The sequence below is a fragment of the Oryza glaberrima genome, chromosome 6 (genome assembly GCF_000147395.1).
Source record: "Oryza glaberrima chromosome 6, OglaRS2, whole genome shotgun sequence".
NCBI lineage: Eukaryota > Viridiplantae > Streptophyta > Magnoliopsida > Poales > Poaceae > Oryza > Oryza glaberrima.
Genome location: NC_068331.1, coordinates 6,717,848 through 6,735,392, shown reverse-complemented (window position 1 = coordinate 6,735,392; position 17,545 = coordinate 6,717,848). Strand labels below are relative to the sequence as shown.

Genomic DNA, 17,545 nt, shown 5'->3' with positions numbered 1-17,545 from the left:
TCCTAAACAAAGGAGATGCAACGAACAGTTTAAATCGACCTGCAGTTAAGAGAAACTGAAAAACCAATGGCAATCAGCAACCAAGAATAGAGCTTAAATCAACTTGTGGTTAGGATAGACCCAAAGACCAATGACAATCAGCAACCAGCGTCCACAAAACCTAGCTTTGAAGTGATCAAACGACACAACATAAAATTGTTAGATCCGGGGGCATTCTGACCAGTCAAGCCTTCATATTTCTTGCATCTACAAATCTGCTTCCCGGAGCCTGCTCAGCCTACTTGGTGGAAGAATCAGAGCGAGCACAGGGGGAAAATAAGTTTTCAAAAAGGGTCAATTTGTCAAAATTTCAGCAAGCACACGGCATGACAAAAATGGCAGCCAGTGCAATTTCAACTGGAGTAGTAGTAGTACAGCATCGGCAGAAGCTGATCACCGGAGTGGCCAAGCAGGCTTCAACGAACAAGCACATTCAGATCTCCGTTCTTTAGTGCAAACACTAGTAATCATCAGGCCAGCAGATCAGAATGCCCCCAATGGCAATGCCCCAAGCACTCAAGTCCTAATCTCACACGATGAAACCAAAAGAATGAACATTTTCACAATAAATTATAAATTGTATTTTCCTAGTTGATTAGTTAGCAAATTAGCATATAATGGAGAAGTATTAGGCAGCATTACAAATTCTATGCATCATCCACCAAATCTAGTGCAAATAAATTTTACTAGGAGCATTATATGCATCCACCAAAGCCTTCATAGTACTTGCAGGTATAGATAAATCCACTATGAGTCCACCTTAGCCATCTTGGTAAAAAGATGTGTGCATATGTACGGACTTGTGACGCAATTTACAAAGAGAAAATCTAACTAATCTTTTTAGAAACAGAGGAAGTACTATATGTTTCACCAGAGGCCAAGCAAGCTTCAAAGGAGAAGCATATTTTCAAATAACCATTTTTAGTGCAAAGTAAGGTAATGGTAATCATCAGGAAGAACAGAGCATAGTGCAGGAGAATGAATAAAAAGTGACAATAGCATCAGAGATTCCCCTAGACATGAGTCATCATGTTGCTGCATCTTGATTTGATTCAGATGCACTGCAGATGTTCTTGTCTTGCTTCTCATCATATGCTAACATCACTCATGTCATGAAATGTTAAAAGTTGCAACATTAATCATGTTTTATCAATGATAAGGATCGACAGAAACTAGCAACGTTCCCAGATCCATCCAAAGTTAAAGTTGATTTTTGGAAGACAAAAACAAATGGCAGTAAACAACAGCACTGGCTGCATGCATGGAAAGCAGGCAGCACCGAAGTTTCAAAGAACCAAGATTATTAAGGAAGTACAAGGAATCTAGAGACACCATCCAATCAATCTGCCAAAGCCTTCATATTTTTTGCATCTACATGTTCCTCTCCGGAGCCCATTTAGCCTGCTTGGTGGAAGATAATCAGAGGGATATATATGTTTGTGCATGCATGTATGTCAGGGTTTATTTTCATTTAACCCTGAGAGAAAATTCAGAGGGATTATTCACATGATCAACCAAGTGGCCAAGCAGGCTTCAACGGAAAAGCTCATTCAGATCTCCGTTCTTAGTGCAAACAAGAGCAATCATCAGGCTGGAAGATCAGAACAACTTTATGTCAGCAACAAAATGCCTCGGATTAGTTACTTTTAGTTGCAAAATGCTTGTGTACATATAACACCATCATAGCCATCAAAATCGAAAACGCATCAGTGCTTCACATGGAAAGGGATGCAAAATCCAAGAAGCCATAAAAACAGATAGGAGTATTAGCATCAGAGATTCCCCTAGACAGAGTCATCATGCTATTGCGTCCCTGATTTGGATCAGGAATGCTGCAGGTGATCTTGTCCTGCTTCTCATCATATGCCAAATTCGTAGTGAAATCTTGCAAGATATGAAGACAATAAACCAAATTCACGTAGCACTAGCAAGCTGACAGCATATTAGCTGTCAAAATCAAAATCTGTCGTGGACACTGAGAAGATCATGTCATCCACATAAAACTAGAATTAACCAATTGCACTTATAAGAAAGCCATGAATCCTGAAGGGGGCATTATTTAATCCGTCAGAGCCTTCATAACACTTGCGTCTACATACGCATCCCCGGAGCCTGCTTAAGCCTGCTGGGTGGAAGTGGAAGAGAATGACAATGAGAGGGACATGTGAAAATGGAACATACATCATGAAATTGATGGAATATTATGGGAAACGGAGGGAGTACAGTACTACTTCATAATCCACCACATAGACCAAGCGGGCTTCGACGGAGGAGCGCATTCAGATCTCCGTTCTTACAAACATCAGTAATCATTAGGCTTGCAGATCAAGATGCCCCAACAAAGCAAGTTAACTTATAATCTCCCACAAACAAGAAAAAAAATTAAGCTTCCAAAATAAGTAAACCTCTATTCGCACAAGTTAATTGGCTACTTCATAAGCATCTTCATTTCATAGCTACTACTAGCTCACAAATGCAATGGCATCACCAACAATGGAGTAATGGAATCGGAGTGCCTCAGATTAAAATGATTTTTCATAGCTGAAAGCTCAAAGTATATTTAACACCATCACAGGCAACTTTACCAGCATAAAGAACACGGAAGAAAAGGGAGAAAAAAGACAGGAGATGAAGATCACAAGACGCTCAAAGATGAAATGCAAGGGCGAAACTGACGTATATTGCATCAGAGATTCCCCTAGACGGAGTCATCATGCTATCGCGCTCCCCGACTCGGATCGAGGGGCGCTGCAGACACCTTGTCTCGATTCTCGTCATCTGCTAATCTGCTCTACTCTAGTAAGGGAAAAAGGAAGGGAGTCATACGAATCGAGAACTAGGATGAATACCGACTATGGCATGGCATGCACGCATCAATCGGTGAACACGGAAAAACAAAAAACACCAAAACATGCCATCGATTTGGAGAAGCATCTGCAGAAACCAGATCTGAGACTGAGAAGCAAAGAATCCATCAGCCGGGGGGAAAATAGCAGAGAAACCGAACATAGAAATCACAGATCTGACAACCGGGTGCGGGCGAAGTGGCGGCGGCGAATCGGCGGCGGCGGCGGCCACTAGGAGGGAAGGAGCAGCGCGCGGGAGGGCGGGAGTATGGAAATGGCGCTAGACCTAGGGTATGGGGATGCCGCTGGCTTTGGAGGAGGCGGCGGCGGCGGCGTTTTCACGCTGCGTTCGCGCTGTCTTATATCTGTCACCGAATTCAGGCCGAAATTTCTCTTCGTCTACAAATTCGGCCCATCTATGTGACTCTTTCCCGTCATTGAATTCGGCTAGCTAATCAGGCCCATCGATAGCTCAGGCCCGTCATTTGTCTTTTTCCCTAATAAACCAAAACGGCTTATTAGAAAATAAAAATAAATATATAGTTTAAACTTTTATATATGTATTCTTGATGATTTAAAAGCCAATGTTAAAAATATCTTAAAATCAATTTTAAAATTAAGTTTGAAAATTTAAATTTTGACTTATTCTTTGGCTATTTAGACGATCGGATGGGAGCCTCAATGAATCCGATTCACCTTTGAATGAATTGGGATTATGAACAAATTGGACAGAAATCAAGCCACGTAGATTACACTTTGGCCCACATATAGGCAAAGATGACGCCATGGCGCTACAGTCGCATGTTTGCTTAGTTACTAATACTAATCTCATGATCAATAATTTTCTAAAAAAAATCTCATGATCAACAATAAAGATGCGCGCTTATGAACAATTTATTAATCTAATTAATCAATTAGTAACAGGAAAAGGGCCAGAAGCCCATTGTTACGGAAAGGACAACAATACATGTAAGAACTTACTAGCAATACCCACGCGCTACGCAGCGCGTGTGCTTAAGATGATGAATAAAAGGAAGTTGTCAGCTGGTAATTTGTAATCATACATGAGATAAGAACTATATGTAAGCTAACATTTTGTTGTGCACACATAATTTAGCACAAAGGCGGACCAAATTATAAGTATAAATTAGCTAGTATGGCTGTATGATTTTCTAGCTAAAAGATCAACTCAATGTTCTGAGCCTTGCAATATAATTATTGCACATGTAATGAACAAACATTCATCTAGTGAACATACACATCTCTAGATTCCTGTCAAATAAAAAAAAACATATCTCCAGACTCCACATATATAGCATGTGCATTTTTCGAAATCCCATATGTCATCAGCTCCAATTGTTTTGGTTATCTAGTTACCTACAAACAAAGTACTTCCAGAAAAGATAAACCATTAATAATATTGATTGATACCATCTGAGAACAAAAAGAGACCATAAATAAGGCTGATAGCATCAAGAACACATAATAACCCATAAGGTACATATTGAACTTGATGATTTCTCAAGCAGCACTGCTCGTGATAACAATTGAGAAGAGTACACATCTAGTACAGGCATCGCACCTCTTGATCTATCTCTACTCTCTAGTGTACCTATTACACATATATAGCATTCTAAAAAAGTAAATACTATCTAAATGCCCAAAATGTAGATAAAAAAGAAAATATGGACTATTCATATCAACAATTTTAGCCATTTACATCTGGTATTGATACTACCGTTTATATTCAGGGCATGTCTCAACATATTGCCATTTAGCTTGTTATACACAGAGCCTGAACTGACCTAATGAAGACATTGTAAAGATGTGTATTTGTGGTCTAGTAAAGTTCTAGCCAATATCAAAATCTTCAACTGAAGTATAGAATTTCTTGTTGCTAGATATGCAACATTCCTTGTGATTCTCAGTAAGTTCCATAGCCATTGATTGACATGGTAGTATTGGTTATTGTGCAAGAAAGATTATGGAACTTACAATAAGTAGGAAACCAAGAACAGATAAGAGATATCATGGGCTTCATATATATCAGCTACATATACATGTAATATGTGAAACATCTGATCGGAACTCAGAGGGAGGATCGACGGTTTAAGTAGTGGTGCATATCAAATGGTGTTAGCTGACTGATTCGCAGGAGGAGCAAGATAGTGGATGTGTAGGAAATGGCAACAGCAGGCCAGATTGATTAGAGCCAGCATGAAAGAATGAACACAACAAATAATTAGGACTGGGCAAGGGGGAAGAAATGGCTGTTGAAATGAACTATCTGAGTTTTGGAACACAAGTAGCTGAGAAAAAAAATAATTTCACATAGTCAAGCTTTTTTCATTCTACCCTGGCACATTATAGTAAAAATCTGGAGACATCTGTGTAGACACTTAAGCCTCCTTTAATTTGCATTCAGCGAAACATTATCAATGGATCGTAGTTCCTACACTAAAAACTACCTCATCCGACATTATCCTATTATCCCCAACTGGCTGTCAATAACTGAAAGCCTACTTGGCTCTTGTAATAAAATATATGAGTTTTGGAACACAGTAGTTGCTCCAATGGTACATAGACTTCAATTTGAATTATCACATTTTAGTTATATGACTATGTATGTAGCATGTTAAGCATATTAATTTCTGTTATCAATAACTATTTCAATTGTAGAAAAAAAATTATAACAGAATTATATGGTTTTTTTAGTGCCTGAATTCGCACACCTAAGGAGAGATACCCTACTTCCCCAAAATGCATTAGTGCTTCTAAAGAGAGAACCTAGCTATAGTGCCTCTAGCTAAGAGGACAAACCAAATTAAGGGACAAAAATAGCATGCCAAAGGTCCAATGGCCACAGCATAGGTCAATGGTAGCTAAAATTTCAGTTCTAAATAGTTTAGGATGACTTCATGTGATGTTTTAAGAAAAGTAACTGATTCGTATGGAAGAAAAACAGAACTTACAAAGATATGTTCCACTTCTGCACAAGAAGACAAAAGAAAAAGAAAAGGAGGAATGAGATGTCTTACCGCTATATGTTTCCATTGCAGATTAGTTTTATTCACACTTTCAAGTGAACAAAGTCCACTAAAAGCTACCATCAGTATGTATAAAGACCATGGGTGAGGTTGAGAGGCAATATATTCAGGATTTGACTTTTCTTTTCGGCAGATGAGCTTAGTAGCAGGACATGTTTGCACAGAAATCATATTGTATTGCATAATTGTTTAACCTTTTGAAAGAGGAACAAATCAATATATTCAGATAATGAAATAATATATCTGCAAGAGTTCTTAGTGCAAATTGCTAACCTGAGATATAGTTATCTCATCCAATGATAGAAATATACAACCTGCCTAAGTCGACGAATTGAAGAAAGCGAGGTCCCTGTGAGAAATATCAAAACTTAAGCCTAATAAGATCATTTAGATGGTACTAAAAATAGCTAGAAACCATCAAAAAAAGTAAAAAAAATTCTTTTAAATAGTCAGTGTGTGTAGGGAACTTAATGTGCACCCATCTGAAGACCTGCATTAGCATGGCACACACCATGTCCTCATATCTTGTTTGTGCCTTAGAAGCATTAATAGACTTGTTTTGTGTGGACAATTAATCTTGCAACAACTAATATGTTACCTATCAACAAAAGTAACAGTCGATCAAGCTAATACTCAAAATTGTTTGTCAATGGAATATAAATGAAACTATATTGTTGATAAGGCATGATAGAGAGATATGATGAACAGTCTTTCAGAGTACATATAAAGCAAATATTTGCATGTGTTGTCTTAAAGAAGGAATAAATCAAGGATAAAATGATCAAGGTACGATGACCTTGAGCAGTTTCTGCAAGGCATGAAGCCATCAAACCCAGCCTATTTTTTTTACCAGAATGCAAACAGATTGAGCTTATCACTGGACATTGCAGAAATGTCACTGTTCTAAAACAAATAACATCAAGGAAAAACAAATGGCCCAGAAACATCAGATTTCATCATCAAACATACACCACGGCAAAGCTGATAGTAGCATATCACTGCAAAAAAAAAAAACCAAGAATCAGCAGCAATCGGTAAGTACGACAACTGAGAAGACCATACATACATGACTCCAACAGGCTTCCTTGCTATAGTGCATGGATTTCTTACCATACTGCACCATAGCGCATGCAATTAAAATCAAAGGAAATAATTGGATTTCAGTTTATCTTATCATTTGTGGCAAATTTAGCAAGAATATTACCATTTGAATATTGCAGAGCTGCGGCCATCCTTAACAGTGAGGACATCAACTGAATCTTGCAGCCTTGCAAGCAGCCATAACAGCGAGGATAAAACTTAATGGATGGCTTAGCCTGACAGCGGATGCAAACAGCAGCAATGGAAGCCAATCCTCTCCCTAATCTGCTGTACATACTAACCCATGAGTAACTCAATGGGACCAAGGCAAGATGGTGGATCCTATGAAACCTCAAGTGAATGCATGGGAAATAATCAATGATGAGGTAGAACGGACTTACATTGCGGCCTCTGTGCTAATGGTCAGCTGGTCGGCGCAATGACAGGAATTAGAACAGGAGGGAGGGGAGCGGCACCTCGACTGACGGCGTCGACCTTTCACAGTTGCAGCAGATCGATGATGCAAAACCAACATGTCAAACGCCAGCGGACAGAGAATACGCGAGTGGTGGCGCCGCGGATTTGGTTGACCTGACCTCTAAACCTCACTGGGAGGGAGAGGCAGCGGTGGGTCGGCGACGATGGCTGGAGGAGGGCGAGACTGCGATGACGACGACGTGCGCGAGTGGAGGAAGATGGCGAGTCTGCGATGGAAACGATGCCGTGCGAGTGGAGGAGGACAGCGAGGAGAGGCGAGGCAACGTGCGTGAGGGCAGGAGAACGGCGAGGCGGCGGCGGCGACGGCGCATGCGAGGGGAGGAGCCGAGGAGGAGAGCGTGGCGGCGCGCAGAGGGAGGAGGGCGAGTGCGCGTGCGAGGGTGGGGGGCGACGGGGCTAGGGTTTGGTGAAGGCCGGCGAAATCCCCACCATCCGTTCCGGATCCAACGATTTGACGGGTGCGGAAGGGCCGGCACAGTTGGACACGTGTACGGCCAGATCTACCCTAGATCGAGATCCGACGGTTTACGATGGATATCAGCGGGGACCAATGCGTAATTAACAGAACTGCGGAGGCTTTTTTACAAAAGTAACATCTAACGTGGCACCCCAACTTTCCAGCATTCCCACGGTGTTTAAGTAAACAAATTCCGTTGTACAGGCTCACATTAGAAAATTTAAGTGCGGCGGGCTGGACGGCCGCTCGGCGTGTCCACGTCAGCGATTCGCTACAGCAGTACTTACAGTGCTCGGGTGTATTTACAGTGCTCGGGTGTATTTTTGCAAAAAAGACCTCCTATTTTTACTAATTACAAATATGCCCCCACGAACAAAGTTAGTGAGGAAGAATCGTGGATAGGGACCTATATGTAAATTAGAAAACTTTAAGTGTGGCGGGCTGGGCGGCCGCTCGGCGTGTCCACGTCAGCGATTCGCTACAGTAGTACTTACAGTGCTCGGGTGTATTTATAGTGCTCGGGTGTATTTTTTCAAAAAAGACCTCCTATTTTTACTAATTACAAATATGCCCCCACGAACAAAGTTAGTGAGGAAGAATCGTGGATAGGGAACTATATGTAAAATTATAAAAGTATAGGGGCGTTTCCGCAAAATGACGCCCACTACAAACTCCCCAAACCCGCCGCCCCCTTCTTCCTCTCGTCTCTCTCTCACCCCCTCTCTCTTCCACCGCCGCCTCCGTCGCCCGCTTGCCCCGCCGCCTCCGCCTCCGCCTCCGCTTTCCGCTCGCGCCGCCGCATCCGCCTTCCGCTCGCGCCGCCGCCGCCATCGCGTCGGCATCCCCGAACGCCTCCCCCAACCCTAGCCGGCGCCGCCGCTCACGCCCTCTCCTCCCTCTTCCTCTCCCACCACCACCGCTCCGCGCCGCCGTCCCCGCCTCCGCCTCGCACCGCGGCCGTCGTCATCTCCGCCTCCGCCGCGTGCCGACTTCTCCGCCTCCGTGTCGCACCGTCCCCGTCGTCATTTCCGTCTCCGCGTCGCGTCGCCACCGTCGTCATCTCCACCTCCGCCGTCACATCCATCGCGTCCCCGTCGCCACCTCCGCCTCCGTTGTGCTCCGGTTCGGTCACCCCCAAACCCTACCCGTGGCCGCCCGCTTCCCCTCCAACGCCGTCGCCGCATCGCTGTCTCCGAACGCCTCCCCCTCGCGCTGTCGTCCACTCTCCTCGCCGGCTTGGATCTGGAGACGGGCATTGTCTTCGTTCTCCCGGCGCCAGATCCGAGCGCCCGGCGGAGGCAGTGGCCAGGCAGCTGTCCTGCGATGGTCGGCGTGGGACCCAGGCGCTGTGAAGGTGCCGACGACGTAGGGAGGCGGAGCCGGTGGCGACGGATGCGGAGGGGAGCAGTGCGCCAATGACGAGGGCCTGCAAGGAGGCTCGCAGGTCCGGCCGCAGGTGTGGTCGCAGATCAAGCGGACGGCAATGGCCACCAACGATTCCCCCTGAGCCTCCCCCCGCCCCCCTGCCTCTCCACCATGCCGCCATTAGGTTTCTCTACCGCGACGTCGCCGACAAATCCCTCGCTGCCATGGATGCACCACCTGCTATCCGTTTCGCCACCAATGGAACCCACTCCCGCACGCTGAGAACAAGGTAATTATCGCTTCATCCTTTTCCTTTAACCATTACAGCTCAAATACAGTTTTGCGAAATTAGTGGATGTGATTGTTAATGATAGTGCCATGTCTCTTATATGTGTATGTGTGTATGTGCATATCCCAGTACTAAATTGTCAACGGCTATTATGCATCTGTTCGAAAGTGACTGAACTAGAGAGAAAATTGAAAATAAAATGAATATATACTTGCTGTTTAGTTTTCCTCCTTCCTACTATAGCATACATCAGTACCATAGAGGTCAGTTTCACTTTCAAATGAATTTTGTTTATAGTGTATTGCTGATTGGAAAAGAGAATATCCTGACAATTATCGTTCATTTAAAAATAATAAATATACTGAATTTACTGGTTCCATTTAACATGGAGTCTCATTTGCTCACCGGTAGCTCGTGATCTGCCTTCCCCTTAACCAATATAATTTATATTTCACTTTATGCAGACAATGATAAATCTGATGTTCCCATTATATGTCATCTGTTTTGTCCTTTGGAGCAAAACGGTTTCTATCTATGTTTTTTCCCCATGTTATAGTGTACCATACGCTCTTGTAGTTTTCATATTACTGATGATAGAAAGTGCATTTCTATATGTTTTATGATCAAGGTGGTCGGCAGCAACGGCGAGACGAAGCAAGAGGAGAGGTAACGGAAGATGCGGACGAACAACGAGGAACCAGGCCTAGCACAGAAGAGCAGTTGCTCGCCGCCATTCCAACCTACTCCCACCACCCACCACATCTGTTCAATAGAGTGATCAGGAGGGGGAGGCCTCTCGTCTGATCCATCCCATGCCACTTATGGTGACGGAAGAAGGGGAGGGCAAGGTGGCGACTTTTGAGCTGCAACTGGGAATAGCATCTACAAGGGCAGCAGGCATCCCTGACTGGAGCTGATGAAGCCATCACTGCTGATCCTTCTAACGCCGACCTGCAAGGTACGCCTCAACATCAACTTGCATATACTAATTCTCAATCGCCACATGCCACTGATAATTGACCTCGGCCCCTGATTCGACTCAAGTTATGACCATGAGAAGCCATCTTTGTTAAAGATTAAGATTGTTTTGTTTCTATTGCAACTAAAATGATCTTGGCCCTAAACATTAATAGGAAGTTGCCCATAGGTCACATACATAACCACCATAGTATTTCTATGTTTTTTGGCACAGAAACAGTTCATACTACCTCCGTTCTTTAATACATGACGCCGTTAGCTTTTAGACACATGGTTGACCGTTTGTCTTATTGAAAAATTTACATATTTGTAATTTATTTTGTTGTGAGTTGTTTTACACTGAAAGCACTTCAAGCATGATTTTTATCTTATTTGAAAAAAAGTTTGTTTGTTTATTCCCAAAAAGTTTGGATGTTAGATCTGATGCCACTGTGCTACCGATCTTCTCTGAATTATATAATTTAACACATGCTCTTTTGTATCTTAGTGGGGACAAAACCTTCAATGTCCAAGGAGCATGTTATGCGGTTTCCTTTGGTGGGAAGTGCTATGCTTCTCTCTCTCTGTACCTTCTATTCAAGTTTCTCTCGAAAGACTTGGTCAATGCTGTTCTCACTGCCATCCTTGGCATTGCTGCTCTCTGGTAAGTCCAAACTCTCCTTGGAAGAGCTTTTCCATTAATGTAACTACTTAATACTGTATTTGTGCAGTTAAGGTTGTTTATGTGCTTATTTTTTTTCTGATGCAGTGCAACATTGCTGCCTTCCACGAAACGATTTCTTCCAAAAGAATGGAATGGTAATGCCATCATTTGGGGTGCTCCCTTTTTCCTTTTTCCATTGGAAAAACGGAGCACCCCAAATGATGGCATTATCATTCCATTCGCCACATAGCGCCGCCGCCTCCACTCCCCCCGCCGCCGCCACCGCCTCCGCGTCCCCATCGCGCTGCCACCTCTGCCTCCCGCCGTCCCCATCGCCGGCCGCCTCCCTCTGCGCCTTTGCCTCCCCCTCGCACGGCCTCCACCTTCTCTGCCGCTACTGTCGCGTCGCCTTCTCCTGGCGCCTCCGCCTCCGCCCTCGCACCGTCGCCGTCGCCGTCGCGAGCGCAGCCGTCTGCGCCTCTGCCACCGCCATGACCGTCGCCGCTGCATCCTTCGTCGCCATCGCCAACGGTCACTGCTCTGCCCTCCGTTGCTGCTGCCATCGAAGAAACGGCGCTGGTGACAGAACCGATGTCAAGGAAGGTGGTGGCTGTGCGAGGGGTTTCTCCTTTGCAGGTTTTTTTCCCGAAGGTTCGCCAAGGAAACCAACATGGAGGGAAGAAGAGAGGGTGGAGTTGCAAACATAAACCATATACCTTTTGTTGTTCTTGCACTTACCAAGGGTTTGGGGTGGTTAGGGTTGGTTGTTTTATTCTTGCATTTCTTCTAGGACAAATGCACTGCTACATTTTTGTGATTTGTACAAATTAGAAGCAGATGTTAGAAAAGCTTGTGATTCTTTTCCCCCAATTCACAGTTAGAGTTTATTTATTTATTTTTTCCCCTAATCGAGGGGCCTTGTCTGTTTGCTTGCCCCTGAATAATGAAAGCTATGTGTTCCTAAACAAAATTAAAGTTATGTTTTATTCTACCAAAGTGTCTACATAAATATGTGATTGTTAAGCACGCAATGCCATGCATACTTCCATATCCCATATATTTATGCTCTAGATAATGCCAATAATTTACTTATCTAAAAATTGTTTATGAATTTTATTTTTGCATAATCCTCAGAAATGTTAATAAAAGATGCTTTGTGCTATGCCTCATTTGGCCTTAAGATTTGCGAGGCAAAATCATTTGCTAAAATTACAACTGTAGGTGTGGCTATGGAATTGGAGGATTCATTGTATCTGTTGCTTTGGTTTTGTTTTCTCATGGTTTCTCTTTTTGCCTCTGCAAAAGTGCAGGAATGCTACGTGTTCGTAGTGGAGTACTGGAGTACAACAGCCACGACAATTGACAGCTTGATGTCCTATCCCTGATGATTCCATCCTCAGGCGGGTAAACTCACTGATGTGGCCACTTTGCCCCAGCCATAGACCAAGTCAGACAGACATCAAGGCGATACCGAGACATTAGGTGAATCAGTTCCTAGCTAGCTCCAGACATTTGATGGGTGCATCATGAACCAGATCATCGACATTGTATTCAATGTGCATCTTCTGCTGTCTATTAGCAGGTTTGAGGAATTAGTGGAACAAGTGAACCGCACTGATGAGCTGTTAGTTGAATTGATGCTTGGAAATACTGTATAGTGCTGGTGTATTGAATTGTCCAAGATAAGGAGTGCTACTAACGGCAAGATGGTGCTTAATGAGGTGCAGACAGAGGTGTATTACGACAAGAATGGCATAACATCAGTCATGGCATCTGAGTACAGAAGGTATTCCCTACAGTTTCTTAATCATTTCAATAACTATTTCTTTGCTTCCTGCTAGATATTAATTTTCCTCTAAACGTGATTTGTTCTTAATACATCTAAGAGATACATTAGAGGTTCCAACATATGTATGCTTGTTGGAAAGAATTATATTGTTACCGGAGATGGATTCTAATAGCTCGAGTGGACGTCCACCCGTTTATTGCATGTCATCTAAATGGTTATGAAAAATTTTCAAAAAAAATTGACAAGATAGATCAATATGTAACATATCACTCCGCAAACATGCAAGTTCAAATTTAACTTCTCCAGGTTATAACAAAAATAACAAACAAAACTCAAATTACTATATGTATATTTACAGTTAAATTTGTTATTTTTGTTACAACTTGTAGAAGTTGAATTTGAACTTGCATGTTTGTAGAGTGATATGTTACATATTGATCTATCTTGTCAATTTTTTTGAAAATTTTTCATAACCATTTAGATGACATGCAATAAATGGGTGGACGTCAACTCGAGCTGTTAAAATAGTTTCCCTATTGTTACCTTGCTTCTTTCGGATAGAGGATCTGATGTTTGATGTATGGTAGATTGCATGACTTAATACATGCTGCATTGTTATTTTCCATGTAGCAGTATAATATAAGATGCTTTCCTAGCTTTTTATATGTGATTCCTGGGAGAAAAGGTTTGAATGTGTTGCGTTTGGCCTTTTGCAATGGCATGAAGTTAGCCACTAATCTCCTTCTCAAGGGTTGTATCTTGGGCCCTGTTTTTTATTCCTTTTGGTTTCAGGCTCAAGTGAAAATATGGTTAGGTGGACAATAGCAGCGTGAAAGGTCAGACATCCATCAATTCCATCATTGATGGTGATTGATTATTCCTTCACATGAATCCCTTTTTTTTGTTTCTTGTTTTTCTTATCCATGTCCACCTGAGTAGATAACATTTGTTTCAATTGATTTAAAGGAAAATTGAAGTATTAAATTGGTGGTTAGCAATATTTTGTATGCGTTTCGAATTTGCTTCTAACGTTTTGGCCTGGATGTGCATTTGTGTTCCATCAAGATGTTATATCGTTTGGTATTCCATGAAAAGAGGTGGATATGAAAACTTGAATGTGCTTGCTCACTAAACCAGGGTAGCTGCAGTAATTTCCATAACTTGCTGCATGGAAGGAAAAAAAAATCAAAAGATATATATGTTAAAATTTTGGTGGTCTGATAATCACTTGAGCCTCCTGTTGGGATATCTTGCGCTGAATGCAAGTAGGATTCCCTGTTTGCAGAAGAGCATTTGTTGCATCCATCTTTCCTGTTTATTTTATAAAGAATTATCCTATTTATTTACATGTTCTTGCTCTCCTCTCCTAAATCACAATGTCTGCTTTGTAGGACATGAGATCTCACCATGTTCCTACTCCAATTTGTGATGATGGTGATGGCAAGAGCATAAGAGAATGGTGCAAATAAAGCTAGGCTAGGTGAGCTCTATGCAATTTATTCTACTATGCGCATCTTGGGATGGAAGTACATTTGTTGGTCTATTCAATTCTTCTTTAGATTGTTGACTGAACCAAATAACCAACTTGGTGCCGTTTACTTTACAGGAGGTTTTCATATTAGTTTTTCCCCTCTTATGCTATTCTGGTCCTTTAGTTAACAGTACATGAAAAGTAGTTCCTTTTTGTTGCTATATTTACAAGTAATCATGAGTTTCACATTATAGCTTCAATAATGTAACATATGAAAAATAATTATAATCACCATCATTCTCAGGATGACACTTATGATGTGCATTCAGTTTATCATTATATTCAGAGCTTCATCTTCCTTGTTCAAAGCTTATGATGACACTTATAATTTCGATGCTCTATGAAGTAAAGGATGATTTTTTATAGCATGATCAAGTGATCTTTGAGATGTAACAGTGCATGCGCCACAGCAGATTCAACATTTTTTTAATATATTTAAGTTCAAAGATTTAGCTTTAGGTTCATGATTAAATAAAACTGATTTTAAATTGAGAAAATGTGATGGTATTTCAGTTTTTAGGCAGTCCTCGAAGCAAACTCAGAGCCTGTCCAAAATTAATACGAAATCTCCAGTACAGCTATCTCATTCAGAAAATTGATGTTCAAATAATTCACAAAAATTACATTGTCATTATAAGATGTGCATGATAAGCTGCTAGATTATGCCTCTTTTTGTTGATATTTATCTTCTCTAGCATCATCAGATAAATTATGCCTCAGCTAAATGCCCACGGTGCAACGAAAGCAACCCTGTTATCCGCAGTAACCCTAGGAACCAATTCGTACTCATACTAGCTGCTACCGGTTTAGCCGCGCTGCGTGACCCTGTTTCACTGCCCTATACGATCATGCAACAAAATAAGAAACTCATCTGTCCATTCCTTGATACTTTCTGTTACAATTAAATTCCGAAATATTCACCTCCATTAACGTATTATCATGATTACTACTATAAAATTCTCTTATGCCCGTCAGTAGATGTTTTATCTCAATTATTGTAATATGCTATTTTATTCCATTCAGCTAATAATATTTCACTGCCCATCAATAAATTCACTCATATTTCATTGTCTCAGAAGTCAGAACATTGTTTGCATTACTAATATATATTACGTTACATCAAGCAATAGGAAAAAAAACCCTTCATATACATCCTTTTTACTGCCCTAATTTATGTTACATTTCGATATAACGCAAGTCAACATACATAATACTCATTGTCTACAGTTCTGCTTCTTTCAGTTCAGATATTATACTATTTTATAGCTTGTTGCCTTCACCCAGATATTGACACAAACCCAACATATGTTGCAGGTTCTTACCCATGGATACGCCTACATCATCTATGCTAAAATTCACTCCGCTAAGCCAGAAGCGTTTTGTGAGTAAAAATTACCTTTTCTTTTTAAATACCAGCCTTGATTTGCCGCTCGTTATTGATGCAATGTTGTTTAGACAAACTTGCACGAAGTTGCAAAGCAAGACATGGGGAAAAAAAACTCTTTTTGCACTAGATATCTCACCACAGACTGTCACGTTAAAAGAAATATTGGGATCGTTTTTTATCTGCAAGGGATGGAAACATTTTGTTCAGTGTGTTGGGCTCGTTTCGGACAAAACATTGTATTCAAGTTTCTTTCTTCGTCCATGGTTGATGTGCTGCTTTTAGACAGAGACAGCCGTAGCAAGCTTCCCCTGCGCGCTAACTCCAGCTATGGCATAAAAAACAACTCGATGATCATCACTCCAGACATGCAGTTCTCAGGGAACAAGCTCCTGCAAAAAACAAAACAGTTATCGTATCTAACAGCTCAACTGAAGGCTTCCTTTTACCATTTCATATTTACAATTATCCATATATGTGTTTATCTGTTTATGTTTACGTTTAACTCCATGTGTCTATAGACAGCTCTACTTAAAACTAACTGAATGTTAACGTTTCAGGCACGTCATCTGACACTGAAACAGAATTACCAGCCCCTGTGCATTCGAACATCAAAAAAACAAGTAAATTTGCTATCCGTTCCTTTGTCATTCAGGTCAGCTTGCTCTTAGATCACGCTGTGCAAAATACTTCTATATAGCTCACAGTGAAAAGTGACATTCTGATTTACCATTTTCTTAGCTTTTATCTTCAAAGGCTAACAAATAGAACAATAAACAAAAAAAAAGATTTTCTTTACCAGCACTGCGCAAAACCTTACCCATATACATCTCAACAAAACAATTATTTAGTTATGTGATTGCCCTCTCTCCCAACAATTTAAAAGATCTGCACAGAAAAAGGTGTAGGTGTTCCCAAACGCACGTTTGAAGACCTGTGCTTTTGTGCGAAAAATGTCCAAGTGACATCTGAAATCAAGGAATACATCTCAGACATCAAACAATACACCTCGCCCGTTCAAGCAAATTCTATGCTGTCACCATGAACAAAACATTCATCGAGCAAGATAGAGGTGAGTTTTTCCAGCTGTTGTTTTTTACCTACTCTAATAGATATTATTATTCTTTTCATAGCTATATCGATTCGCTGACAATCATTTCCATCCAAGTACTTTGCCAGAGATTACTAAGAAAACTACATACAGCCATTTATGCGGCGCAGAACAGCCATCGATAATCAGGTCTAAACAGCAGGTGGTGATCCAATGACGATGTTCTTTTGCATCTCGACAGATGGTCATTACAATCTAAAAGAAAGAATGGACTTTGTTTGCAGCAGAAAATAACATCCATCTCCAACCAGTCTGCATCTTCCATTTCTACAAGAAAATTCACATGGAAGCAACGATAAATGCCCTGTGAAAGCTATATCGCGAACCTATGTTGTAATATGCTAATCCTTTTGGTAACAGGAAATTACCATATTTCTGTCTCATGGACATGGTGTTCCAAGCTGTTCTGTGCCCATTGCCATGCTAATTAGGTCTGCATGGTAGCTCTTACGGTGCCTGCTAAACTACATTGTAAATTTTAAAAACCA

General features: G+C 41.6%; 1 long non-coding RNA gene and 4 other non-coding genes across 20 annotated transcripts; 1 reads left to right on the top strand and 4 right to left on the bottom strand.

The window, feature by feature from the left end:
* Nucleotides 1–1,034: 1,034 nt before the first annotated feature.
* LOC127778192 (small nucleolar RNA R44/J54/Z268 family) lies at nt 1,035–1,138 on the bottom strand. Its single transcript, XR_008018458.1, has one exon. It is a non-coding gene; the product is annotated as a small nucleolar RNA R44/J54/Z268 family (small nucleolar RNA).
* A 667-nt stretch (nt 1,139–1,805) lies between these two features.
* On the bottom strand, nt 1,806–1,909 carry LOC127778193 (small nucleolar RNA R44/J54/Z268 family). Its single transcript, XR_008018459.1, has one exon. It is a non-coding gene; the product is annotated as a small nucleolar RNA R44/J54/Z268 family (small nucleolar RNA).
* A 639-nt stretch (nt 1,910–2,548) lies between these two features.
* LOC127778190 (small nucleolar RNA Z267) lies at nt 2,549–2,621 on the bottom strand. Its single transcript, XR_008018456.1, has one exon. It is a non-coding gene; the product is annotated as a small nucleolar RNA Z267 (small nucleolar RNA).
* Nucleotides 2,622–2,719: 98 nt separating this feature from the next.
* LOC127778195 (small nucleolar RNA R44/J54/Z268 family) lies at nt 2,720–2,824 on the bottom strand. The gene has a single exon (XR_008018461.1). It is a non-coding gene; the product is annotated as a small nucleolar RNA R44/J54/Z268 family (small nucleolar RNA).
* A 5,878-nt stretch (nt 2,825–8,702) lies between these two features.
* Nucleotides 8,703–17,515, top strand: LOC127776218 (uncharacterized). Of its 16 annotated transcripts, none has more exons than XR_008018132.1 (8): nt 8,703–9,621; nt 10,250–10,579; nt 11,087–11,242; nt 11,348–11,893; nt 12,553–13,867; nt 14,423–14,511; nt 15,877–17,018; nt 17,115–17,515. It is a non-coding gene; the product is annotated as an uncharacterized LOC127776218 (long non-coding RNA). The 16 variants fall into 16 exon arrangements; XR_008018128.1 differs by having other exon boundaries at nt 11,348–11,931; XR_008018130.1 differs by having other exon boundaries at nt 11,348–12,724; nt 12,825–13,867.
* The last annotated feature ends 30 nt before the right edge of the window (nt 17,516–17,545 follow it).